Genomic DNA, 27594 nt, shown 5'->3' with positions numbered 1-27594 from the left:
GATTCCAACTCGATAGAGTATACTATTTTTGAGATTTTTCAAAATTGTTTTGTAAAGGATACATGTTTGTACATAGTAATGGTCCTCCATAATATAATATATAGTATACTATACATCTAAATACATCTCCTCTTTATATACACTATACACTTGTACACTTTTCTTACATCTTACATACATCTTTTTCTTTATTTCCTTTCTCCCCCATAATTACATCTTTCTCCCCCATAAATTTTTACATCTTTCTCCCCCTTTTTGACATTAATGAAAAAGATTTATTCTATGTATTTACATAGTAATTCTAAAATGAGAAAAGAATTTTGAATGTACCGTTAGTATGAGTGCCAAAGTCTTGTCCTGGTTTTCTTGCAAGACCTTGCATGAGTGTAGTGCAATTTGCACTTCTATTGATAATTCAATCATGTGGTCTACAATAGAAAAATTATTGTCATGGATGAGAGTTTTTGAGTGTGCAATATGCTTCTGCAGTGCATCCATGTTAGGAAGAATCATATTTTGTATATCTATCAATGTATATCTAATTCTTGTTTCTTCCCTGAGTAATTTTCTCTGCATGTCTATTAAAAATTTGATCTTATTGAAATGGGCAGAGCTTGAACTGATCACTCGCCTTAAGATCTTCATCAATCTTAGATAATTTTTCCTTTATTTCCTTAGTAAAAATTGAAATATCACACAATTTTCCAAAAAGTAAAGTTACATTAGTGCATGAGGTTTCTAGAGAACCCAAAATAGTAGATAACTCTACTTGGTAAATGGCAATTTGTTGAGCAATGTGCTCTAACACTTTATTTTCAAAGTCTTGTCCATCTACATCATCATTATACTTTTGAATTGCCTTAGCTAATTGATACAAAATTGGTTGAGAATTGTCAAACTCTATACTTAGGGCCTCTACAAAAATATTCTTTGAATCCTCAATGATCTTGAACTCCCTATTTATGTCTTTTCTCAGCCTTTGTTGCTTGGCTTTCTTTTGTAGAAGTTCACTAAAGGTTTGTATCTAGTTTGGAGTTATATTAGAGATATCCCATTTTGTAATGACAATATCTTCATCAAGATCTATGTCATCCTCCTTTTCTTTTCCTTTGCTCAAAAATGGTGAGCTCATTGAGGCTTGGTCTCAACTATCTTTGCACTTATTGCATGTGTACTCAAAATAAAAACAATAGTAGAAATTGTAAGACTTTCTGTACAAATTGATACTGCACTCATTGTGGAAGTGGTACAAATACCTGAAGTATCCAAAATTGATGTACCCAAAACTGTTGTGTCCAAAATTGTTGAAGAAGGAAAAGTTTGTAGCTCAATAGATGAAGTGATGGTTACTTCAGTCAATGTTGTGTTGAGCTAGATTGGTGTGAATATTGATTGGATGCTTGTGCTTGTAGTGTTGGTCACGTTCAATCTTGCTGAGGTTGTCTCTATGCTTGATGTTGTTAATATTTTTCTTGGAGAATGAGGAAGTGTGGCTATAACCACTGTAGCAATCATTACTGGGTCAGTCTTCTTTATATCCTAAATGTCTTCTTCATTAACCTCTTGTTCATGTTCCTCTTCATCATCAATGTTATCAAAATGTGTTACTTCTTCATCATTTTTCTCTTCATCCTTTTCTTCTTTATTATCATCATCATCTTTATCACTAACACTTACAAAAAAATCACTCAGTTTGTGAAGAAGATATATATTCTTCTATGTATTTGTGGCATTCTTCACAACATGCTCAATATCTTTCATCAATACCAAACAAGTGTTGAATCTCAAAGTTAATTTTTCTTCATTTTTCTTCAGAGATTCCTTTACATCCTTGTTGATTAGGATTGACATAAGCTATCTTAGTGTTTTCTCATAGATGTCTTTTGTAGTTTTCTTGGAAAATCTCATCTTGGCTTAATCTTATCCATCAAAACATTCAGGATCTAAAGTGCAAGCTAATCAGGTGAGTATTTCCACTTACCCATTTTGTCTATCACTAAATCTTCAACCTACTTTTGCTCTTCTTCAGTCCTAATTTCATTCTTAAGTGCTTTGAAATTGGTTATGCCAGATCCTGACTCCAAGTCCTTTAATCTATCTTGGAAGGTGGGTGGAGGTTTCCTTAATATTATGTCTCCTCCTTCCTTATTTTCTTTCTTCCTTGACCACCTTCTTGTAAATACTGTAGTGGATAGCTTGGTAGGTTTGGTAATGATTACCTTACCATTTTTCTTTAGTGGCTCTTCTTCCTCTAACTTCTCTTCATCCTCACATTTTCCCTTGGTTAATAGGAGAGTGGAACTTTTTTTCAACTTTGCAATCCTTTTATTTTATTTTCTTACCGCCTGAGGGAGCTTTATTTCCAATTCAATCCTAGCCTTGTCTTCATCATATGTGCCAAAATAGGATTCCTTAGAATCAACTAGCTCATTTATTAGTGCCTCAATTATATCCTTTGTTTCATCTATATTGACCTCATATCCTAGAGGTTTCACCCATGCAACTCTATGCCTAAATACCTAAATGTATACCTTATCACTATCCACCATAAAACATACATCATCCTTGTAATCCTCAACTAGTTTCTTGGGGATTTAGAATTTGTTATTCATTTTCTCCTTGAATGCATAAAAATAATAATCCATAATACTAGTGTAGTTTTCTCCCATCTCAGTAATGTGTTCATTTATTTGATAAAGTAATGGTACATCTTTCCTCTATACAATAGTACCTTTCGATGGAAAAAAAATTTGAACATAAAAGAATAAACATGTCAAAAGTGAGCCAAACTTACATGGGTTTTTCTTTGATGTTCTGATGCTCTCCATGTTCTTGTTGAATTGATTCAACAATATCTCGGCAAGGTCAAGAGAAAGGTTATTCTTGACTACCTTGTATGCCAAGTCTACAACTTCACATGACACATTATTCAATCTGCTTGAACTATAGATTTTATGGGAAATGATATGAATGTCAAACTTTAATTCCATATCAGTTACACTACTTATCTTCATGCCTCTTCCATCCCATTCGAATAGGGTTTTCTTTTTTAGTTCAACCCAGCCTAGGGTTTTGGTCATTTTGGCTTTTTCCAACATGGGGAAACTAATGATTCTATGAATCATCTTCTTCGTGATCAAAATTGGTTGCTCCAACTACAACTGTCCATTGTGCACCTGACTAAGGATAAACCTAATCCATTTCACTTGGAATTCATAGGGCATGTGAGGAATATGGGTTAATCCTTTAGCCTCGAGATGTTGATGCTCAGTTTTCAAAATGCCATTCACACATAGTTTTTCTAGGGTTTCATCCATTTTTAGAGTACCACTATCTTGAATCATTCATTTAAAATGACAATGAATTTCATTAATCAACAGTACCTTTGGAGGGATTTGGGACTATGCTCCACTCAGATCTAGGGTTTCCACGATGGTAGGAGTGAGCATGAAATCTGGTGCTTTCCATTCTACACCATGAACCAAAATGTTTGATCCTTGTTTCTCTTTGTTGTTGTTGGATGTCATCTTCACTTAGAAGGGTTTGAGAGAATTCAAAAAATTTGGTAACAATTCACTCAAATCACTTGAATGCTCTTGAAGGTTGCTATGCGCAATAGCTCTTGAGAGTTCACGGTGAAAATGACTTTGATTTCATTCCCTTTGTCAAATTTTGCCATAAATGCTTGGTACGAATGTTAGATCAAATTGACAGTCTATCATCCACTTTCTTTGTTGAATTCTCAATGAAGTCTTTGTGACTCAATAACCACACATACCTTAGTTACTCCCAACCTTTCTCATTAGAGTCTATGGCCCAACCTTGCTTGGCAAGATAGTAACCTGACCTTGCTCGGTGATAGCTTTCATCTGTTACTCGATGATACCTTTTGCATCTTGAATTCTGATTTGGATCTTTCATTCTGCTGATGGGAATTGATATTTGATGTCTCATTTTGTATCATAATTCTAGTTCTCCTTTGATAGATCAAGTACAAATGGTGGAGTCGCCTAATTCTTGAGTGACTTGTTCAATACAGCTCTGACTTGCATTCTAAGAGGATTTTGGAACCCATTGTTTTCTCATCTATTTTTTGATGTTATCAGCTTTTGTCTTCTTTTCATCTTCAATTTTTTCATTATTCATGTAGTTCTTAGCTAGATGACCAAGTTCTATACAAATAAAACATATTTTGGTGGTATCCTTTTTTCTCATGTGATGCTTTATACAATTCATTCCAATGTGTCCAAATTCTCCACAGTAATGACATTTGCACCAAGTATTATAGTCCCAACCAAATATAGCTTTTACAATTTGTTTTGTTGGATTCAATATCTTGGTTTTACACTTTGATGACTTGTGTCTATACTTGTTACATTTGTGACATTTTCCTTCAAATCTTGATTTCCTTGCATTCGTTAGACTTATGACCATGCTAATTGCAATTGTAGCACTTTCCGTTGAATTTTCCTTTTCCATTGCTCCAACATTTCTTTGCTATATGACCTATCTTACCACAATGATTGCAAGTAGCTCTTTGATTCTTTTGAGCTCCTTGTTTGGATGATTCACCTTCTTCTATATATCCAATTCCTACTTTTTCTTTCTTTCTTTGATGACTTTTCTCATTCAATTGATTCATGTCTGTTTGGGATTTCATCATTCTTTAGTTGATTTGTTTTTCGGCATTTAAATTTGTAAGAATTTTCCTTAGGGAAAGATTCACCCAAGATCGTAGTACTCAACACAAGTACAACTGTAGACCAAAAATGGATATGATCAATTAGTCAAAGTATCTCTTCATACATTGCTCTTTCAGTATATACAAATACACTAGGAGTGCCTATATATAAAGGCCTCTCAAGAAGCACCTAGAATGTCTCTAGAAGGAACCAGGAGATAAAATAAGCATCATGACAACTAAGCACATGCCTTATCCAACATTCTAGAAGAGTGGATAAGAATGAAAAGGTTGTAAACACCATGTGCTTAATTAGTGTGCTAACTCCTGTGTTGTAGACACCATGTGCATAAAAGAGGTGCGAACTCCTATGTTGCCAACATGACAACTCACAAGAGTATGCATACTCCTAGGTGACTAATAAATAAATAATAAAAATATGCATTAACCAAAGTAAACTTAAGTAAATGAAAAATAGTAATTACTTATTTACACCAACATGATCATTTTGCAATCTTTCATTTTCTGATCTTAGGTTCATGATTTCTTCATTTGCATTGGTGAGTTGATTTATGAAGTCAGCTTGTTGAAGGGATAGATGTTGAATCTCATTATCTTTTCCTTCTATTTCTTCTTTTATCTTGTTTTTCTCTTCCATGACTTCATATAGGCTTACCGATTGAATTTCTTGCTCTCTTCTTAGTTTTCTCACTTCTTCTTGCAGTGAACCATTCTTTTCTAAGAGTTCTTTGATTGCTCCATCTGGGTTGCTTGCTAAATGAAGGTCTTCAATTCTTTCTTTAGTATAGATATGGTCATTTATTTGAATTGCAAGATCTTTTCTTCTTTTCAAGGTTTGAGAGAGTTTCTCCTTACTTTCTTGAGTTGGGCAATAGCCATTTCCAAATTTAGCTTCTCATTGTCAATAGCCTTGTCAAGTTTGAATATCTCCATAGCCTTTGATCTTTGCTAAAGTTGTTAAACCTTTCTCTGAGAACCACAAAAGCTCTTATACCAATTATTAGAAATATTATTACAAGCTAAGTTACTAAGAGGGGAGGGGTGAATCAGTAACATATAAAACTTGAACTTAATTAATTAATCCTTCATTTGAATTTTGATCTAACTACATGCATAAGAAACTGAAAAACATGAAAGCATACACAACAAATTAACATAAGATTTGGTGACTCAGAAACCTTCCAAATAGAAAGTAAAATTGGGGTAGGGATGATACCCTCAAGCTTTAGTACTGCAGCATAAAGTTGGCCAGTTAAGGCTTACATTGATCACTTCCAATGATTTTCTCCATTAGGAGCAATAAGGACTGCTAGGTCCACCTTGCAAAAGGATTTAAAAACATAAAATAAAATATGCACTCAGTAAAGAGATTTACATAAGACTATTAGGTCTACCTTGTTAAAGGATTTTTACTAATCCACCTGTTAGGATGAAGTAGTAACCGATCTCTGATCTGCAACTTGGTTTACTGAATGAGATTACTCTGTGTGTACAAATCACCTTGTTGTGATAGATGTATCTTTGATGCTCCTTATACTATTGTAGCCTTTGTAATTTTCTCTTCTATTCTTTTTTTATTATTAAATTCTTTTACGCACCTATATTTAGGATGTGATACAATACATTACATATATATCAATCCAATTACATAATTACAAAGTCAGCCACAATGCAAGTTTACATAAATATTGCAAAGTCAGCTCAAATGTAGACACGTGGGTTCTGAAAACTAACTCAATGAGGTTTTGATACTCAACATCCACTGCCAATGCTCAGCATCATCATGCACTCAATAGATGTAGAAGCTTAGTCCATATTGATCACTTCAAAGTAGTCTTGAACTCGATCTGCACTAGTGACTCAGCAAATACTATGAAACTCGACATATAAATTGAATCACTTGATTCACTTTGCCTAGCTTGATCAATGCTTCCACTACAAGCTCAGTATAAACTAAATCACTTGGTTAACACTGAGTAGCTTGATTAACATTGGACTTGCATTATATCAATTGTGAACTTGGTAAGCACTGTATAACTTAGTTTGTGCTGGTAAACTCGGCATATACTGAGATGTTCGATTTACACTACTGATCTTTAACATAGTTGTAATTGCTCGGCATAAACTAAAATTTATCCAAAGGACTCAGTAGCAATTGTAGAACTTGGTTACAACTGAAATTCTTAGTTGACATTGTTAACTATACAATAAGCTCAATAGATACTTACAATCTGAATAAGTGTATGTCACTCATAACAAACTTGATTGTTATGTCAACAATATCTATCTCTCAATTGATATTGATTTACAAGATATAATCTATCAAGATCTACTTAGATATCAACCATATGGAATCCATCATGATAGAAGGTTAGACTATTGTAAGATTGTCACCTTACTACAGTAACCATAAACAAACATCAATGAAAGAGTGTCACTTTCCATGATGTTTCCACCAAGTCATGCAATAACTTGCATGACATCAATCATGAACATTTTTGTGGTGTGCAACAAAGGCTTTCACCTCAAACTTCTCTTTCACATAGAAGAATGCATTAAAGTACATCTCAGATAATCATTAATGTTGATGCTTTATCTCACTAAAGGCTTTGATCCATTACTTCAAGCTTGTCTTCAATAAGTACTAACTTTAGCTTGGCAGAAGGCTTGGAAAAAATAACAGTTGTCAAATCTACTAAAATTAAGAAAAATGGTTGGCACTTGGATTGGATATTTATGTGTTGCATTGATGATAGGTTTATCATTGATGTTAAAATATATGTGTTTGATTTCATGTCAAACAGTGTTTTTGTACATCACAGAGGTTTTTTTGGTCAAAAATATTGGGATATAACAAGTTAATATATGCAAGATTAGAATATTTTCAAGAATGTGTTCATATGCTACATCTATGTTCATGTATGTTTATATGAGGGATTCGATAAGTTACATTTGATTTAGTGAAGATTCGTAGTAGGCTAGTGTGTAGAAAATAGGGTGTTGATATTCTAGTCTATTCTATTTAGTGAGATGAAATTAAGGTGAGCAAGCTTAGGTTGTGATTGAAGACATGTTTGTGATGATATGTTCATGTTAGCAGATGCTACAGATCATTCTAGGAAGTTTGTTGAATTATAACATGTAATATGTTCACCAGTAGCTGACTCTTGTATTGGGATTTATTTTGGAAGTTGTAAAGTGTATTTTAGCATGTAGAAATTTATTATAATACCTTAATGATGTCCTATATAATTAATTGTACATTGGGGAAGCTCAAAAGGCTGACCTAATTAGTTATTATGACCATGAATAAAGGAAATATTGTTTCCATGTGAAAGGAAATAAATCATTATAAGGATGGAACTTTCATATCACAGACCAAGTATCGTAAGGATCTTTTGATGAGATTTGGATTGGAGATTTGTAAGCCAGTTGGAACAAGTATGGTTGCAAGATGCAACTTGTCAAGTAAGGATAAGTCTCTTAGTTCAATGCAAACAAGGTGAAGATCAATGATGGGAAGATTACAATATCTAACTTGTACAAGGCTAGATATAGAACATACAATTCATATTATTGCAAGATTTTAGGTAGAACATAAAGATATACATTTAGCAGTAGTAAAAAGGATATTTAGATATTTAAAGGGTATATGATATTTTAAATTATGGTATGATAGATCAAATTATTTCACCTTATGTGCATATATATAATGATGTAGATTGTGCAGGTAGTGTTGATGATAGAAAGAGCACAAGTGGTGGTGCATTCTTTCTAGGTGAAAGCTTGGTTCCATGGCTAAGCAAGAAATGTGATTGTATTTCACAATTTCATGGCTAAGCAAGAAATGTGATTGTATTTCACAATTTCATGGCTAAGCAAGAAACAGGATTGTATTTTGCAATCTATAGCAAAAGAAGAATATATAGCAACTTCAAACAATTGTAATCAGAGCATATAGATAAAGTAAGCATTGAAGGATATAGGTATCAAATTTCCACAACTGATTATTGTTCATTGTGATAACAGAAGTGATAACAGAAGCATAGTAAGCATGTCAAAGAAACTAGTTTTACATTCAGAGACAAAACACATTTATATAAAATATCATTTTCTAAGAGAGAAGGTTTTAAAAAAGGAAATTAGATTGGAGTATTTCAGTACAAAAGAGAAAATAGCAGATATCTTTTATAAACCTTTGGCTAGGGATACTTTTGATTGCCTTAGAGGTATGCTTGTTGTAATGTCCCCACCTCATTGAGTGTAATCAACGTAAGATTGCATCAGTCTAGTACAATTAGAGCCTTATTTATTTTGGATTGGATGCATGATACTTATTCTATGGGAGAGAACTTGTTTTGGGAATAGTTATTCAAGAACTATTATGTAATGTTTTGTTACAACAATTTTTGTTGGCATTTGGTTTGATAGGTATAATAATGAGAGCATTTCAGGTTCTTAGATTGGCATATTGACACCTTTTTCATTGATGTCAATGGGGGGAGAATAACACATGACAAATTCATATATGTATAAGGAAGAGTAACAATTATATTGGATAGGAACACTTATGGGGGAGAGCATGTATATGTTGAGGATATTTCACAAATTGAATTTAGATGTTAATGTTTTGGGGAGATTATTCAAAGAGAAAATTTTCTTTTGGGTTGATGGTTTTTCATCATATATTGTCATCAAAGTCAAAGGAGTAGATTGTTGGGATTAAGGGAACTGGTCGGCACTTGAATTGGATGTTTATGTGTTGCATTGATGACAGGGTTGTCATTGATGTCAAAATATATGTGTTTGAGTTCATGTAAGATAGTGTTCATAGACATCGCAAAGGTTGGTTTGGTCAACAAACTTGGGATATGACAGGTTAAGATATGTGAGCTTAGAATTATGTTTGGGAATGTCTTCAAATACTACATATGTATTCTCTTATGTTTATATAAAGGATTGAATAAGTTATATTTTGATTTAGTGAAGAGTGGTAGCAAGCCAATGTGCATGAAACAAGTGGTTCATATTTTATTTGTATTTGTTGAAAGAGATGGAATTAAAGTGAGCAAGCATAGATCATGATTGAAGTCATATTCCTAATGATATGTTTGTGTAAGAAAATACAAGAGATCATTCTGGTAAGGTCGTTGAAGTGGAATGTGTGATATATTCACTAGTAGTTGACTATCATATTGGGATTTCTTTTGGAATTTGTAAAGTGTATTGTAGTGTGTGGACCTTTATTATAATATCTAAATGAGGTCCTATGTGATTAATTGTACATTTGGGAAGCTCAAAAGGCCAACCTAATTAAATGTTAGGACAATATATAAAGGAAAGATTGTTTCCTTGGGTAGTTGTGTCACATTGTATTGTATTGATGTGGATGTCATCTAAGGATGTGAATTTGATTAGAGCATAGAACAGGATTATGTTGAGATTGGTTTAAGAGCTTCAAATGAACTATATTGGAGATTGAGTTGTTGGTTTGGTTAGTTCACTACTTGGATTTTTTATCCTAATGATTTTTTTGTGTAAAAGTGTTAAAGCAATTTGAACAATGGGTTCAGTTGTCTTCCTTATTGCTCCTAACAAGGCTAGAATCTTCTGAGAGTGATTCAAAGTCTCTTGACATGGACTACATGTACTGATTGTATTGTATTTGGCTCCTAAGAGGGTCACATCCTTTCAAGAGGAACTTTTATATTAGTACATCATCGTGTGAGTTCCATCCCTATCGAGTTTTCCTAGTTAACAAATCATTGTCATTGTATATGTTTTATCTCTTGACATTGTTCACATTATTCACTAATGAAGTTGGATTTAAGTTATAGTTGGCAATCTACTTCTTTATTATTTGAGTATTAGTCTTCTTTCAAATGCTAGTTTGGTCCTTCCTCCCAATAAAGGTCAAAACATCCATTATGATTACCAATGGTAGCAAAATATGTCTGTCAATTTTCCTAAATCCATCCACGATATGCAAGAAATGTTTCCCAATACACCCAACAACCTAGAATGAAAAAATGTTGTATGCATCATCCTATCCAATTCTTGTTTATTCATTTGTACTATATGGTTGATTACTACTATCTTTATAAGTTTTGATATCTCCTTTATTACATATTCCTCTGAGACGGTTCTCCAAAAAGTCTTGGCTTCTCAGAATACATAGTGTATGGTTTATTGACCTCAGTGAGCAGAGTATTGTTGTGAATCATGTTGTAGATACAATATCCTTAGTATGTGCGTACTTGGAAGGATTGTGTTTGTATATGAGTAACTCCCTTATGCAAATTTCCATGATAATTTTATAACTGTCATACATGGTGTTTGGAATATGGCCATTCTAGTAGTCATTGACTGGTACCTCCCTATCGCTAATCATATTGTTGACTTCCCTTGTCAAAGGAAATCAATCGACATTATGTATTCATGTTCACCATCTTACCAATTAACAAATAGGCAATAACCATCATCGCAAGATTCCCCAAATATTATTGTCATCTATATAAGTTTAAGAATATGTTAGCATCTTATCTAAGACTTGTAGTTCATGTGTGTATTTGTCCTATCACTAGTACATTAGGTCCCCATTTTTTACCAAAATTTTTGACCAAAGGCCTATTTGGGTTGTTAAATTCTTTTTTTTTGAAAAAATGGGCTCGATATGGTTGAAATTTTGACCAAATTTTGACTTTGGTAAAATTGTTTAAATTTTGACCTTCAGAACATAAGAAAAAAGGTCACGGCACTATTAATTTTGTTTTGGGGCACACTGTGACTGCAATGGGCGGTAGTTTGGTGCAGGGTCAACAGGAGAGGAGAAAGGAGGTAAGAATCTAGTCATTAGATATCATTCCAAGTTTGTTATCTATCAAAAAGTTGCAGAGGTGGATTCCAAAGCTATTCAATGCTTTTACATTTTCTCTTTCTCTTCTACTCATCACAATTTAAAAAATAGAGCCACTATTAATTCTTTTAGGTCACAAAGTTGTTTTATAGATGATGTTTAGGTTCAGGGTTAGCATATATTTAAGTGCAAGGATAAAGCTATGGAAAATTTATGTTTCTAATATAATGCACTATTCATTTTTTTTATTTCTTTTGCATGCAGGGAATCTTGAGATGTCTTGGTGTTGGAAAACTCTAGATCGAAAACAAAGAATGTAATATGCCATAGCTGCTCCCATTTTCTTTTTCACTCAAATTAGCAACATTACCTCTGACAAAATTTGATCCAAACCCATTCACACAGGTTTGTGGCCATTTTACTATAGATTGCTTTGCAATACATTAAACAAGAACTCAATCTTTGGGAGGATTGATATATTGTAGAACATCTCTATCTGCATTCCTTTCCTCTTCATTCCAGTAGTTTATTTTCATCTTTTTGTATGGCTTGCATCCACAACATGACCTTGTTGAGTTAGGAGTCCTCTTCACTACTTTATTTAAAGAAGAAAGGAAGCTTAGCTTGCAAGTTTTCAAAAGAACTTCATTGTAGAGTTTGGAGCCCCAGCCATGTAAATACTATGAGGAAACTATACGAGATGCATTGTTATAAGTTATACAAGCTTTCCTGGTGCAATCTAGAAGTACCATTTTAAGGAACTATTTCTCCAAAATAGAAAATGTAATGTAGTGATTCTAGCAAATGACGTGCAAATGGCTATGCTTGTGTGGGAGAAAAAAGAAGAAGAAAAGAAGCAATTTTCTTTATCATCTCTAGCTAAAGATGCAGCTCATACTCTTGAAGCTATGTTATATTCTCTCATAGATAGTCCTGCTATAAATAATTATTAATTTTTTCCCTCATGCTTGTGCTTTGAATGATTAGTTGTAGCATGTATCTTGTTGGTGTTTCAAACTGCTAAAACTATCAAGCAACAAAATGCTTAATATCACAATGAAATGACTCACACAATCTAGGGATTAGCCAATTCCCAATATCAACTATATGAATGAATCACTATAACCCAACTTCAACAAAACCAAATGATGGTTTCCTACTCTTCTGGCTCTGCTAAGCCAAGGCGGGTATACCTAGGGATAATTCTAATGCAACTGTGTATGAAATTATCTTAGTTTTATTTTGATTCTCATCTGTTACCTTCACATACATACACATCTCACTTCAATTCTTCAATGCTCTCAAACTTATACACATCCCTTATCAGCAGATCTGGTCATAATTCTCCTAAAATTTACAAATATTCCTAGAAATAATAGCTACCTAAGACTCAAGAATTAGATATAAATGAGTTGAGACCAGCATTTATAATTCTTGAACTGGATTGAAATAATTTTGATTTTATAAGATGACTTGATATGTAGTAGCAGAATTCATCCTTGTTTACTTCTGATTTATAGGACCAATGCCTTATCCATTGGGCAAGAAATTGATTATTGGTGGGAGATCTAATTCAAATAAATTGTATAAGAATTAATCAACCACAATCACCCATCTCCATTCTTATGCAATATCCCTGTTATGAACTCATAAACCCTACTGATTTACTGAAGCATTTATATAATTGCTTGAATTAAAAGCAACAATAAAACCAGCATACAACCCATCCAGACTACATTTAGCAAAATAAACCTTATTTAAATGACTTCAAAGTAAAAAAAACCCATAAACTGGAGACAGAAATTGATGACACAAATATAGTGTAAATACCCTATTGTATTATCCTTTTCATATGACTAATACAATAACCAATAGAAAACCAATTGAATGCCCAGAATAGATTGCCATTTCTGTCATTTCAATTTGCTTATCAGAAAGTACAATGGAAGCAAACTCAAAACCCCTGCATACTATTGGACCGACTGTCTATGTACTCTTCTTGAAAGAAAACAAAAAATTACACAAGTCTCGGACCATCACAATGCCTTGAAAGCTCATTTATATAGATATGAGTTGCAACAAGCAAAGGGAAAATGTGATTGACAGGTGTCCAAGAAACAAAAGATTACACAAAAGACAAAAAGGTCACAATAGAATGTCAGGCATATCAAATATTCTTTTAGGTAGGCCCATTCCTATTATTGTTGTGCTTATCAACTTTTGATTTGTCTCTCATTATTTTGAATCCTCATAATACATGGTTGCCAGGCTAGCCAATGAGGGGTGATCTCGTGATGCCTTCAGATCAATTTGTTCCTGTGGGTTCTCACTGCTTTCACCTTGAGCAGGCACTATTTCCTTTTCACTTTCTTCTTCCTTCAATTCGGGTGCTGATGTGTCAATGACCTGCACCTCATCTTCCTATTCCCTATCATTATCTAAACTACCTTCCTCCAACTGCTGGTCCGAAGGAATATCTACCATCCATGTGTTAAATTGTATGTCATCCGGCCAACTGAATCGCAGGATATCATCTTGTTTCTTTAATATATAATCAGCCTCCTTTTCAAAACCAACAAATTCTTGCCTCAAAGAATCAAAAAATAACTAGACTTTAACCAATTCCTCTGTCGTGGTGGCCCACCAAGCATGCCCCTTTTCATTAACAACTTTATTTATCCTTATGCAGAAAAGGTCATCCAGTGGTTTACTCCATTCATCCTTATTTTTCAATTGGTTCTTTCTATCCAAAGCACAAGGAAACAGATCAAATTTTTTATTCTTGTATTTATTCAAATAAGAAACAATTTTTAGTTGCAAAGCAACTCTCCTATTATCAAAATATGTCAAGTCATTAGCAATATCATATAATTTTTCAATATGGTCATTTGAAGACCTTATAACTGAATAACATAAAAGGGTGATTTCTTTTTTCCTTTTTCCCCACTTGTTAACAATAGGCTTGAGGATTTCATCATGGGTTTTCAGTTGCTCCCATATACTTATTACTCTTGCCAACTGATCGAAAAACAAGGGCCATTCAATCTTATTTACCAAATACATTAGGGCCTTTCTAAGCTTATCCTCATATTGTGTATTTAACTCTACATGTAAAGCCCATAGCTTATTTTTTTCTTCTTCAAAATCCTCAGCTATATAATATTCTGGCCTTTGAGGTTGTCTGGTAGTTCTACAAGGGGGGTGGATTTAAAAGGTTCCACTGGAGGACGAGGGTATGTTATTCTTGGCCTTGTGGACTTCCCCATTACCTTGTTTTCAAGTTCAATTCTCCTTTTTACCTCCCTATTATAGGCCTCAAGAAGTGTTTCATATTTACCCTATAACTCAAACATGGCATGTTCCTCCTTCTTTGTAGTATCCAAAAGAAACTTGGAAGATTCCACATTCCAAGATGTTGCCTGCACATGTGAGGCATCAGCAACTCTTCTCACAATTAAGCTTCCCATCAAGCCAGAGTCATTTAACTATGATGATGTGGGTTTGGATCCTCTTCTCAGTGGCCAACTGACCAATGCAGCTTGATCTTCAATGAATGCAGTGCCTTGAAAGTTCTCTTTATTATGGTCTTGGAAAGTCAATTTATTTGAAACATAACTAAAAACTAAAGCATCAGCAATATCCCAATTTGGCAACAATAAAATGTTAGATGCCTTGACCATTTTCCTCCCTTCCTCAGGGCTTATATTCTGCAATTCTTTTATCATTTCTTCTTTAGTTTGGTTCTGAATGGAAGTTTCATCCATTTCTGGATGCTCTATTTTCATCTTTTTACATTTCTCCTCAAAAATGTTCATGTTTTCCCTCCATGCAAACTACTGAAAAGCCCTAGATTTAACAAAACTATCATCAGTCAAAAATTTATGACTTTCCTGCTCTAACACAAGGTCTAATTCCTTGCCACTATAATCTACTACAGTTAGATCCAAATTTGGGAGGGAAGGTTCTAGAGGGTTACCCTCATCTAATTCTGCTTGAGTAATAAAAATACCTCCCTGTGATCCCATCTGTTTGATCTGTTCACCAGTGAGATGTTCTTCTCCAATCCTCAGAGGGGACTGAGTGGGAAAATATTCCTCAACTTGAGGCCTTTCTTCTGTTATTACCTTCTGCCTCTTAGGACTAGGCTCATCAGGTCTCTCCTCTTGGGCTATACTAGTGGATCCTTTTATTTGTTTGCCCTTATCTATAGGAACCATTTTATTCTGAATTATAGTATACCCAGGCCTCTTTTGTACAATTATTTTACCAGCTCCCACATTTTGGGGTGAAAGCCAATCTCCTTATGACCTCTCTAGCCTTATCATGATAAGAATCAATAAAAATTTGTTTCTTTTCATTCATGACTTCCATTATTTTAGGGAAGGTATTGTTAGTGTGATTTTTCACAGTATAGAAAAACTTTTGATATTTGGGTGAAAAATCACTTAAATCTTTGTTTCTTGCAGATTAGGATTTTATCTTATGAAATCCTAAATCCTGTTAGATTACCCTAGTTGTGCCATGTTTTGTGGGTTGTATTTTCCTTTTAAATGCTGAGTGTTTGTCTCTCAAATCATCCTTGAAAAGGCCCTAAGTGTGTAAAAACCCTTATACCTTTGTTTTGTGTTGCCCTAGTTTTCAAAATTTTCAAAAGGTATTGTTTCAAATATTTTGGTGCAGCATTTTATCTTAAAGATTTGTTTGCATCAGAATACCTTTTTATCATTATGATAAACCTTTATGTGCCTTAATTGTGATATTTTAAAAAAAAAAGGATGCCAAGTTGAAATGTTTTTCAACACCGTTGATTTTCTCAAGATCTATGGTTCCCGCATTCCCACATTTTCAAAACTTGAGGTCTTTAAATAATGCAGGGAAGAGGGTTTGTGACATGTAGTCCCTGATGGTTTTTTGAGATTTAGTGTGCCGCAAAAGGTCTGGTATGTCAGCATGGCTCACGACACTTTTGCAAATTTTTCAGATTTGTCAGGACACGTTTTATTTTCCTGCACTATCATTGGTTGTTCAAATCAATAAAAATTTCACCTTGTGATCAATATTCATCAACCATGGATCTTGTTTAGATCTACAATTCCCGCATTCCTGCATTTTCAAAATGCGAGGTCTTTAAATAATGCAGGGAAGCGGGCGCATGATGCGTGGCAATGATGACATCATGGGCTCACCTTTTGTAGAAAGGTAATAATAGTGTATCCTCTGTAGTAGTTGTCAGATGACATGGAACGAAGAGGAAGCATTTTATTGGTTCGTTTAAATTGATTAAAGTGCACAATCATTGCAAGATTCTGATCACTATTGATTAAAGCAAGATCAACGGATTACGCTTTCCTGCATTATCAAGCTGGTCGACTTTTAAATAATGTGAGCAAGTGGGCATGGTGGGACCTGAACCAATCTTTAGGAAATGCACTAAGTCATGCCACGCTGGAAGAGATTAAAAGTAACGAAGTACGCTCATGGGTGGAAGGTGACAAGTTTTCCAAGTTGGAAGCAGCGACATCATGGGCATGGAAACTTCAATTACTGCAATTAAAATTGTCAGAGCACATGGATTAAAGGGTAACATTTTAATTGGTCAAGTTGGTTTAGTGGGCCGCCAAATAAAGAGATCTTGATTCCCCATCGATCAGGGTAAGATCGACAATGCCCGCATTCTCACATTTTCAAAATGCAAGGTTTTTAAATAATGCAGGCAAGCGGGCTTCTAACACATGGCTAGAGATCCCAGAGTTTTAAGAGACTTTCTATTTTTGAAACGAAACCATTTGATCAAAGGGAGATCAACGGGTAGAATTAAAATTCAAGATAGAACATAAAAATAGTGGTTGTAGAAATAAATATGATACAGAGTTTCCTTCGTGCGACCTAAATACTCTAATATAGCATGCGAATTTGCCATTGTTGAAGCATAGTTACAAATTTTCTTAGTGTGAAAGAATTTCCAGAGCTAGGGCATGGAATTTTTCAAGGGTTTCAGCAAAATTTGCAGAGAAAACTACAAAGAAAGGAGAGCAAATTTTGCGGGTAAGTGATCTGTAACTAGTAGAAATAAAATTTTCTGTTATAAAGCTTCTAAACTCTTAAAGATGCCTCCACGAAAGGATTTTTTCAAGAAAACTAAATATTCAAAAAGGGGTGTGTATGATGATTTTTTGGAACAATTTCCTTTGTCAGTTCATGAGATAACTAAGGGGAGGGAGTTGATTCCTAAAAACCCTAGAGTAGTTGTAGCAGAGGGTTTCTATGACAAGGCCAATTGCCTACGAGATGCTCAAGTATCCATGGGAGGTTTGGAATTATTCAAAAAGTGGTTTTCAGAATGAAAACTAGATACTCCTCTGAGAAATGTTTGGGAGTTTGATATTGGAAAGTTGACAATCCCTACAGTTTTCTTTGACAGTGATTTATTAATGGATTTGGCCAAGAAGTATGACCCAATTACAGGGTGGACAAAGAATCATGCTAGAGCAAACCTCTTTAGGGTCTCCTGAACTAATTAGAGAAGTTTTCAATCTTAACCCTAACCATGTTGTGCATGAAAATATTGACATGGGTAACCTACAAGCAAGGTATGATGCACAAAAAACCTACTTGATAAGAGGGCCACTACAAGAGCATGCTACCAAGGTTGGTAATTTTTCTATCATTACTATCAGCACCCCAGAGCCACTATTGAAAAGACATTTTAACATTAGGGCTAGGGCATTATATGTTTCTCTTTGTAAGATTTTTGGAATGGATGAGGTAGAGCAAATTCCAGGTTCAATTGTCCTCATCATGGCACAAACTCTTCAATTTGGAATGAGCTCTATTCTGGATTTTGCAACATTTCTCGTAAGAGAAATTCACAATGGTTTGGTTGGGATAGCAAAGGGAAAAGTAGACAAACCATTCTGTTGGTATTCATTTCTTATGCATGTGTGCTTGTACAAGGGATTTACATTTTTCTCCACAGGTATGTAATTGGAAATAGCCAGGGAGGGGGAGAAGAATCCAGTACAGTTGTGGAGTGTAGATATGACCTCAGAAGCCACAGGTGCTAGTTATGTGAGGTTTGATAGGTATTTTGCATCAAAGCTTAGACTGCTTTTAAGAGGAGATAGTCCTAGAATCCCACAAGCATTGTTAGAATTGGTCAGACCTAAGGACCATGCTAAAGGGCTACTTGTTAGTCATAACTGGGGGGATATAATTCCCTACAATGTTTCAATAGTGATAAGAGTGTACAGTTATTTGGGAAAACCTCATGTGCTACCATTTCATATACCCTTGAAGATAGGAATAGTTGAGTTGTTATGGCAGATAGGTACCATAGATGAGAGGGAGTTGACTAGGAAGGGCACATTTTTTTCCAATTGTCACTGTGGCCCATGATTTTGTTTTTGTAAGGAAAGGTTAGAAACATCTGAACTTGTTTTTAGATAGATATAACATGGTAGAATCTCATGCCAGGTTTATTGATCTTGAAGGTTTCTATGATGTCTTCAGGGAGAGAATAAAAGCTTCTCGCATGGTCCAACAAGTCTACTACCCTAAAGATGTGATTAGAAACATTTTCACCTTACAAGAACAAGAATTGAGAAAGGAAAAATAGATAGTATTTAGAAAAACCCTTGAATTCATTAATGTTTTTCATCCCCAATATGACCCATTGAAAGAAAAGAAATACTGGGGAGCCAAGATGCAAGCCTTGATGAATAATTTTGCTGAGATAACACAAGCCATGAATGAAAAAAGGGCTACATATGTTAAGACATAACCAGACAAGGCTACAGAAGTGCAGAAAAGAATTAATAGTAAAAATATAGTAGCTCTTGGCCAATATACCTTGCAAAAAATTTCAGGTTATGTAGTGATTTAGAGTGTGCAATAGGGTCCTCTTCATCAAGGAAAAAGACCAAGAATTCCATCTACAACCAGTGCTCCAAAAAGGCAGAAGTTAGAATAGAGATCTTCTTCTTCTCAGCCAGAACAATACTCCCCAAGCCAATCCCCAATCAGGATAGATGATGAAGCATCTTTAGGGGAACAATTAAGAAAAATTGGTGGAGAAGGGGATATAATTGTTACTTCCACAGCTCTGGAGATTGGGGAACCACAAGAACCCCCTACACCTTCCTTGGAGCTTACTGTTGCTAACTATAAAGGTAAGAAAATTGATCCTATAGTTGCCCAAGCCTCTGAGAGGTTTGTAAATGATGAAAATTTTGTGAAATCTAGAGCATTTGCACAATTTTTGTGGAGATTAAATATAGGCAATTTTGAAAATACTTGTGAAAAAATAAAAGCAGAGCAACCAAATAAACCAGACTTTGTTATTAAAGAATAGGTAAAATCTAAGTTTTTTAGTGATTTTGCCCAATTTACACCTGAGGCTGGGAGGCAATTAGTTAAACAATCAGGAGTCCTTATCTTACCTGAATGGGATACAATGAATGCTATGGTTTTTTATTCAATGAGAAAACAAACGGATCTCCAGTGACAAACTGAAGAAGAGATACTACAGGCTCATAGAGGAGTCAAATTTAGTGATGATCACCAAGCCCTTGTAATTTGGTCAATTGAGAAAAGGGATAAAACTAGGATGCAGGAAATCTCTACTGCAGAACATACTAGTGCATTAATAGTATACAAGGCTGGTGAGGTTGGTAGTAAACAGATAATGGGAATGGCTTCAGAAATGCTAAAATTTGGCAGTGTGGTATCTGGCCAAGAAGAAGATAAATTTGCTCAACTAAATGCTAGATTTGAAGAAGTGTTGAAGGCATATGAAGAGAGGGGTACACGCATACAAAATTTGGAGAATCGGGTGTCTCAAATGGAGAAGATACTTGGGAAGAGAAAGGTGGGAGAATCCAGTGCACCTAGAATTGCATACCCTCCATAATCATTTTTTAAAGAAACCCCTATTATTGAAATACCAGACACCCTTGAAAGGCCTCAATTCTATACTGCAGAGGAATTTGACGAAGAAAAAACTAAACTACATGAGTTGCAAGTAGAATTAAAAAATCAATATGAAGGAAAATTAAAGAAAGGTGTGATGTATTTAAGGGATAAAATACAATGGTCAACCTTCTTTGATCAGTTGACAAGAATTACAACCCTCATGGATGAGTTGAATAGAGACAAGGTTAAATTGACACCTCTTGCACAGAAGTGGAGGGAGAGAAATAATGATATCACAATCATGTGTATATCTGCCATCCAAATGCCTTGTCATCAAGTAGAGAAAATTTTTGATTTGTTGAATAAACTAGAAGATTTTTATGATAAAAGGGATTCTTTGTAGAAAAGATTAACACATTGTTTTTCCAAGTATATTGCTAAAAAATTCAATTTATGTCCTTGTGCTTTAGAATCTGATGACAAAATAAAGGAAAAAGAAAAGTGGAAAAAAGAGTTAGATGAAGTATTTCATGAAAGGATCAAGAACATCATGAGTGAAACTGGTCACTAGTTTTGGGCAAGGACAAACGAAGAATTGGTAAAGATACAGTTATTTTATAGTGCCATCAAAAAAGAGCTTGATGATTTAGAGGAATTTGCAAATTCTTTAGTGATTATACAAAGAGATGCTTTAAATTTTGATTGGCTAGATGATGCTGCTTATAATGAATGGAAAAATCAGTTCATAGAACAAATGTCAGAAGATGATGAGTAGGAAGATGCAAAAGTAAAAGTTGCCCTCATAGTTAATAATGAAGACATGGAAAATCCCCAGATTAAAGTAAGTTTGTAGGTATTTGAAGAGCATATGTCACTTTCAAACCTCATGGCCACTTACTACGAGGATGAAGTATAAATGAAGAATTAGATCATACTTTCTTGTCTCAACAATTGAGAGTGTAACAGAAAGGGACCCACCAAGGAGTGATCAATGTAGTAGCCTTTCTGTTATTTGCTTTTATCTTTTCTAATAGGTGTATGTAAGTATCTTTTAGAAGACACCTGTCAGTCACATTTTCCCTTTGCTTGTTGCAACTCATATCTATATAAGTGAGTTTTCAACGCAATGTGATGGTTCGAATTCTATTGGTCTAGGTGAAATACTTAGTCTATTTTTGGTCCAAGATTGTAAAGCAAGTTTGTGGTGTATTTTCTCTATCAAAATCTTGAGAATACATGAATACAGAATGATATGTGTTTCATCCTGAAGGTCATTCTGAGTTTACTATGAATTGTATACAATTTTCAAGGAAAATGAATACAAATTATGAATTGTTCCCATATCTTTTCTTTCTAAACTTTGTCTCCTTTCTATTATTTAGTTATCTTGATGTTGTATAGGTAAAGGCATGTGCAATTGAATACAATCTAGCTAGGTTGTATATCTGTTTATCACTGTTGTTAATTAAATGGATTAAATAAAAGCTCTGATGAATATGATAAGATTGCTGTAGTAGGGGAAAGGATTTTGAATGATGAGTTCTGATAGGAAGTGTTGATGAAATTTGTTGTAAGGCAACAAATTAGATCTAGAAATTTGTAGTGGACTTTAAGCCCCAATGGACTAGGCACTAATCAAATTTGATCTAGCTGAAAGAGGAATATGTCACACATGATTGTCAAAATGCAGAATTATAATCAACTTTATTTTTATTTCCTGTAAATCTTCAAAGTTGGCCTGTACTTGTCTGCATGGAATGTTTTAGCATTAGTTAGCCATTATTGTTGAGAACATTTGCAGACCTATAGAAGATTTTGGCCATATCTGTTATATGGGATGTGTTTATTAAAGTATCAAGAATTGTACATGTATTGGAGAATTTGAGATGAGAATCAGAATGAAACTAAAATAATTCTCATACAATTTTTTCTAGTCTTGTATAATCCCTGGGTATACCCACCTTTGTTTTGCAGAGCCAAACGAGTAGAAAACCACCCTTGGTTTTGTAGAAGTTGGGCCCAAATGGTTTGCACATACAATTGATAATAAGGATTGGCTAGTCATTAGATTGTGTGAGTATTATCATCTTGGTATTAAGCATTTTATTGCTTAGTAGTTTTAGTCCTTTTAAGAAAAAAACCAACAGGTATTCATGAGTTTACTTATTTTTCAGCCTCTGTAACAACATTATCTAAAGGATCATATTTATTATCAAAACAATGAATGAATTCTAAGACCCAGGAATAAACTCTCCACTTTTCCTTTTTAGTTTCCTTCTACTATAATTAGAATTCATTCCTTATAATGTCCTCTGGATAATAAGAATCATGCTTGACCAGTCCCAACTTGATTCTATGCCTCAACATCTGATTTAAAAATCCCTCAGAATCACAAAAATGGGGATGAGAGATAGCCATCATATACTGCTCCAAAATTTTATGCAAAAAGAGCCATCCCCCTTTTGTAATCACAAACTGATGGGCCACTATGCAAGTAGGGAAAATTGACCCTAATTTCCTTTTCAACAAAAACATTTCTTCAACTCCCCCTAACTGCCACAAAACTTCAGCCACTCCTACCTTCAAAGGTACTTGGTAAGGCAAAACATGAGGACTCCCTTTAAAACCATATATTCTGAAAATAGTAGAAACAGAGTAAGGGATAATATCTCCCCAATTATGTGAAACTTTCAAGTCATGGGGGTTATCCATAGGCCTAATGAGAGTCATTAGTTCTTTAGAGATTTTGGGATTGTCACTCAATGTAAGGCACCTCAGCTTAGAAGCAAAATATCTATCAAATCTAACAAAACTAGCTTTACTTGCATCCCAAGTCATATCTGCACTCCACAACTAGACTGGCAATATTTCCCCATTCTCCTCTCTGTTTAGTTCCATCTCATTACCAAAATATGTCACTCCTTTGAACAAAAACATATGCATTAATAGAGAGTAGTGACCAAAAGTTTTTCCCACCTTGCCCTTTGCAATCCCAACTAAACCAGTGTGAATTTCTTCAGCCAAAAAGGAAGAAAAAATTAAAATAACATCTACTCCAAAGGAAGCAATCTAAACCATCATGTACATGAAACCAATGGGCATAAGTTCTTTCTCATCTTCACCAAAAACTCTGCATAAGGTCCTGTATATCTCTATAGCCTAGGAAGTAAAAAGACTCTTCTTAAAAGGCTCTCTAGAGGCTATAGTAATTACTAGCAAAGTTCCTATTGTACCAATATGTGCCCTCAATGCACCTGCCCTGATTACACCCTTCTTTTCTTTATATTCATTCTCTAATTCTGGCAGATTGATTTGCACATGGTAATCTAATAATGGTTCCAGGTGAAAAACCTCTCTAATTTCTTCAAGAGTAATCGAGACCAAAGGCACACCATCCTTTCTTCTTACAACCCTAATGGCTTGGTCATAATTCTTAGCAATGGATTAAAGCAAATCATAATCCATGAAAACACTTGGGACTACTAACTTTCCCAAATCAAAATTCTAGACATTAGCATGCGGGGCAAACAACATCCTTTCTGAAAACCACTTTTTAAATAGGATAAGACCAGTTTGAGTAGTTGTTGCATCCCTTACCCAATTCCCCTTGTCATAAAGGCCATCCGCAATTTTAAGCCTAGGGTTTAAGGAAATCAATTTTTTAACTTGTGCAGGCTCTACAGTAGACTCTGGGAGTAATTCTAATAAATCATCATGGACATTCCTATCCATATAGTTAATTTGCCTAGAAAATGGCTTCTTAGGAGCCATTTTGACAGTATTAAGAGAATTGGAATGCCACAGAGGTTATAGTATGAGTACTTACTTGACTTGTTGAACTTGTTCTTCTCTGAACCTCTGTAATTGATCTCGAACAACTGAGGAATAGTTTTCACGTTCTTACCAAGCTTAACATGACAAAATCAATAGGCTCTTGTGCTCAAAAAATTTGCAATCTTTGTTCACGTGGGACTGGAATTATTGAAAATCTCCTGTATTATACTCTATTTTTTCCACACGCGAAGCTTTCATTTATCATAAATGCGCAGGATAGAAATATAGAGTGGCATCACATTTTCTTTTTCAAACTTGCGTCGTTGATCCATGAAAAATCCTATGACCTGGGAATGACAACTAGGCTAACTCAGCTTTCTTCTTAACATAATGGCAGTCAAACCAATGAAATACCTCCATTTGTACCTTTCCTTCAAGGCTGGTGATTCAAACTAGGCCCACAGATGACCACAGACACGTGTCATCAACTCGCTAACTTGTTATACATAACTCTCGAGCACCTTTCCATAGCGAGCTAGCGATAACCACTAATCTTACTTTAATCATGTGGTAGATAATTGAAACAACCTTTAAGAACACAATGGTCAGTCCCTTTCTCATTAACTCGCTATACTTTTTTATTGCACATCTCCTCATAGCGAGTTAACAAGCGTCATCAATCTAGATTTGATCTTGCAGTCAATAATTTACTGCAACACTAGTGGCCACCACTCGCCAACTCACTATACATAGCTTCCAAGCACTTCTTCATAGCGAGCTAACGATGGCCTTTGATCCTGGCTTGATCTCATGATCAAAAATCTTTGTACTTTATACATGGGAAGTGGATCCATGATATCGTTGTTGCTGAGCTGGCTCAACATGCTAGCACATATATATATTTTTTAATCTCCTGATGACATCACATGTCTTGGGCCTCACCGTGTTTATGACTTTCAGGTGGGTTGCTATGTCGCTACTGACAAAAAAACCAACATTTCGGCTAGCGACATGGCGAGCTCCGACGAATCAAAGTTTTTTGGCTCAAAGATATTTCAACATGACACCACCATGTAATTTGATCTACACAGCTCAACCTTATCACGTCACTCATTCGGGGCCCACCTTTGAGGATTTTTTAGTTACATTACCATTTTCTGACCAATCACTACATTGCTACCGACATAAAACCACAAATCTAGCTAGCGATATGGCGAGTTTCGGTAAGCACTTTAAAAACAACACCCAAAAAAAGAAACTACAAAAGACAATAACCTACAGAGGGACAAAAGTGAAACGTGCACCATATCTTCCTCGGGATCCTCAAAATTACTTCTGATCTCAGAAAGACACCATCTTTGGAAAATCTGGGCATTCGCTATATCGCCACCGACAAGTCACAAGTGTTTTCAATTAGCGACTTGGCAAATTGTCGGATAAAATTAAACTCTGGTGACACCACTTGCAAATATTTCCATGTGCCTTTCTTCTTGAAACTGACTGATCTGGGACATAGTACATGGTCAATAGATCTTCTCACCAATACATTTTGCGGCACCAGACTACACTTTTCAGTATCACACATAATTCTCCAATGGTCACTACCTTGCTATGCATAACATATGAGCATCTTGCCATAGCAAACATGTGACAACCGTAGATTCAAATCAGATTAGACGGCAAGATTAAAACCCCTTTTTCAAAAGACTTAACAACGGCGATCAAGTAGGCGGGAAAAGAATATTCGCTCCTTGTTGTTTGTTTTTTTTTTTTTTAAATTTTCACACAAGGAAAAACTTAAAAGGACAAACCTAAGGCTTTTCACATATTTTTCAAAGGTATCAAAATATACTATGCCAAAACCTAAAGCCCTATGACTTATCAAAAACTTCTCATCTGATTTTTTTGTATGATCCTAAGAAAATTTGATTCACAAAAAATCAGACCAACATATCTGATGTACTCATTAAAAGATACTTTGTCCGAAATTGAGGGATCGTTTTTGTACAATTTAATGTGAATAGCACACAAATTGTATTGCACATTTATCTACTAGATGTTGGGTACATTGATTTGACATAATAAATTAGTGGCTGCTAGTTCTGACAGATTCAAACTTGTGAAAAAAATTCTAGAAAATATTTTTACTATCCAACATAGTTAACCTAAGAAACCAGCAACTCCATGGATATATCCACACAACCTCTGTAAGTTTTTTATATGCATAGCTATGGGTATTCTATTTAAATTTTCAAACTTAGTGCCATTGACTTAAGTAGTCCTTGATATGTTCTACTGATAAGTCAGTGAGTCACTACTGATATGTAAGACATGGAAACAAATAGATTCTTATTATGGGCTGGCGTATTTATTGCTTCTGGGCACTAACATACTGTAGATCTTTACTTTTGCATTAAAAACCTTGTGACTGTTAAGCAGTACAAACTTAATAATTTTAATACCTAGATCAGTGGGATCAAGAATGCTTTTGAGCACAGATCTAGGTCATTTCTTGATTTCCAACTCTTCAACTATTTTTTGTCAAATTTTCACATAACTCTTGTATCACTTCCAGTCCTCCAGTAAAATTCCTGTTTACTTTGTGTTCTTATGTTGAAACTTTTTAAGCTAAGCCAAAGCTTTTTGATGTTTGGGTTTCAGGCTTGCATGCTTATCTGTTCAGTGAGATACATTATATGATCTTTTTCTTGTTGACATGATGAATTTTGAAGAATACACTAGTTTAGGTCTAGCCCTTTTTTGTACTTCATTCCTGCATTTGTAGAAATGATTCTTTCATACTGTTACTTGAATTTGTAATAGTAGCTTGGATAGTTATGGAAATTTTAATCTGTAAAATATATACCCCCACTTGGGTCTACTCACCATGTCATCATTCTAGAAAGTTAATTTACAGCAAGGTAGTGCATTGTAACATTGTGAGGCCTTAGTTTTATTTGTTGTTTTAATATAGAATTGCAAATAGACAATAGCTTGGGAATAGTAAATAGTTTCTAGCTATTGCTTCCAAGTTCAATGACCCTTCTCATGTTTGTAGTTGTATCTAATTCCAAGCACTGCCCCATAAACAATGATGTAATTTCCACATTTGAGCGGTATCTGCCTTTTGTCATAAGATAGTCATCCCCCAACATAATGGATAATTTATGCATGATTTCATTTGTATTGAATTTCATTTTTTTCAATCTATTCTAGGAAACTTTCCCCAAAAATACAATCATTGCTTTTGTGGCCCGGAGAGAGAAATTTGCCAACATTGTCAGTGGAAAGGTGGTATTCACTAGCCACCTCCAAGCATCCAAAAGTACCTTTGAATGTGGTATCCCTTTTG

The sequence above is a fragment of the Cupressus sempervirens genome, chromosome 4, assembly GCF_028749045.1.
Source record: "Cupressus sempervirens isolate cs-2001-9-10 chromosome 4, ASM2874904v1, whole genome shotgun sequence".
NCBI lineage: Eukaryota > Viridiplantae > Streptophyta > Pinopsida > Cupressales > Cupressaceae > Cupressus > Cupressus sempervirens.
The sequence above is the reverse complement of the archived record's forward strand: the minus strand, read 5'-3'. Positions refer to the sequence as shown.